Source organism: Arvicanthis niloticus, chromosome 17 (assembly GCF_011762505.2).
Source record: "Arvicanthis niloticus isolate mArvNil1 chromosome 17, mArvNil1.pat.X, whole genome shotgun sequence".
Lineage (NCBI taxonomy): Eukaryota > Metazoa > Chordata > Mammalia > Rodentia > Muridae > Arvicanthis > Arvicanthis niloticus.
In genome coordinates, this window is record NC_047674.1 from 61,300,523 (window position 1) to 61,303,093 (window position 2,571).

Sequence of the window (2,571 nt, forward strand, 5' to 3'; positions counted from 1 at the left end):
CTTGAACTCAGAAATCCGCCTGCCTCTGCTTCCCAAGTGCTGGGATTAAAGGCGTATGCCACCACCGACCGGCAAACCATTTCTCAAAAACATATAGAACATGACAGCATCCAAGAAGCAGAGGCAGAAGCAAGCAAGTTGGAGCCTACCTTATTCTGCGTAGCAAGTTCTAGGCCAGTTAGAGCTACTTGGCAAAATCTTCTCTCAAAATACAAAAATGGGTACAATGATATAGCACATTGGATAAAGGTACCTGCTACAAGGCCTAACAGCCTAAGTTTGACCATTGGAACTCACATGGTAGAAGGAGAGAACAGACTTCTGTGTGTAAGCATATGTCCATACATATACACACACCCAAAGTAAATAAATGCAAGTAATCAAATCAAAATAAAAGATATGTATAGTTTGGCGGTAGAAGGGTAGAGAATTGACTGGCTCCCTTACATTTTCTTCTGACCACTACATATGTCATTGTGTGCATAACACCCTCATAAAATTAATAAATTATAATCATTTTAAAAGATATTTAAAAAGGAAAAAAATCTAAGACCAGAGATTTATCTAAGCAAAGAGCATGAGCTTACCGTGGGCAAACCCCTGCCATTCTCAGTAACATGAGTTAATTAATTAAAAATTAGAGATACTTGCAGTGGGATACATTTAAATCTCTAGCCCAAATATGACCGGTCACTGAAAACACAACTCAGTAATTATGAATATATTTTGTAAGCCTAGATTGGGCAGATACCCCTACACTACTCTGATCCCAAGCTATGAGATCCTTGTAACTTAGGGTTTTCCAGACCCTGCGTCTGTCCTTCTACCTCCTGCTTCCCAGTCGTCCTCTCCTTCGTCATCTTCTTCCTCCATTGTCCTCCTCCCTGGTCTCTTCCCACAAACCTTTATTTCTCCACCTCCCCTTCCACTGCCCAATCACTGGCTCCAGCCTTTATTTTACAAATTAAGATGGGCAGAAGGTTCACTAGAATTCACCTGTTTAATGACTTACACCTCCCCTGCAGTCCTTCACCGGAAAGGGAAATTAGTATCAGAATACAAGGCCGGGATACCCACAACAGATACTATTATGAACAAATGAGGGAGCTGGGTAGTACACACCTTTGATTCCAGCACTTGGGAGGCAGTCATATCTCTGTGAGTTCAAAGCCAGCCTGGTCTACATAGAGTTCCAGGACAACCAGAGTTATATAATGAGACCTTGTCTCATAAAAATCAAAAACAAAACAAGAACATACCTAGGGATGGTTGATGAAGTATGTTGTTTGTTTTTATTTTGTGTGTTATTCTGCATGTGTATATGTACACTGTAATTAGAGTGCAGTGTCTGAGGAATCTAGAAGGTAGTATTGGATCCTCTAGCCCTGAAGTTGTGGAATGTTGTAAACACTTTGTGGGTGCTGATAATTGAACCAAGGTCCTCTTCAAGAACAGCCAGTTGTTAAGTTTCCTTGGAGGTTGAAACATTCCACCTTGCAGCAAAGCTCCTTTGGCAAGGTAAACAACTCAAAATAGAGTCATTAATCCCTGAATCTGACCAGATTCACCAGGCCCTCTGGCCAGGCGGCAGAGGAGACCAACTGAGGTGCCTGGGGAGGATGGGAAGGATACTCCCTAATGTATAGACTGTGTAGTATGCTCCAGGTCCCCAACTTTGTAAGCTGTCATCCATGTTGGGGGGTGGGCTTTGGTGACATGCCTAGCTTTGAATCTTTTCTGCTTCCATAATAACCTCCCACCTATATTTCTGTAAATAACTCCAATACAATTCATCGGTTCACCAACATGAACTTCAGCAGTGTCCATACCTTGATCTGTTATAGGTTCCTTATCTAGTATTGCATCTCTCCAGAAAAGTCTTGTCACACAACACCAGTGCTGTTAAACACTGAGCCATTTCTCTAGCCCCTCTTTGTTTTTTGAGATGAAGTCTCACTATGTAACCCAGGTGGGCTGGAACTTGCTATGTAGACATGCTGGCCTTTATCTCACAGATATCTGTTTACCTCCTCCCTGAGTGCTGGAATTAAAGGTCTGATGAAGATTTTTGTTGTTTGTTTGTTTGTTTTGTTTGAGTTCCAGCTTCTCAAAGCTCAGGCTGGCGTTGAATTTCTGATCCCCCTGCTTCTAACTCCTCAGTGCTGCACTACATATAGCTTTGGTGAGTACTAATGACATATAAGTATAAGAACATGGTGGCATATACCATGTGAAATTAGATATATTACATCTCCAATCCTAAAATTCAGGATGTAGAAAGTAGAATCAGGAGTCCAAGGTCAGTCTGGGCTATATACATGAGACCCAGTTTCAAAGACAGGAAAAGGGTGAGGAAGGGAAGATTTTATTTGTGTAGCTAAAATTGGTGGTGCAGGCTTATAATGCCAGTTTTTCTGTTGCAGTAAGAGAATTTCAAGTTCAAGGCTAACCTACTAAATTTTGTGAAACACTGTGTCTTAGGGTTTCCATTGCTGTGAAGAGACACCATGACCAAAGCATCTCTTATAAAGGACAACATTTAATTGGGGCTGGCTTATAGGTTCAGAGGTT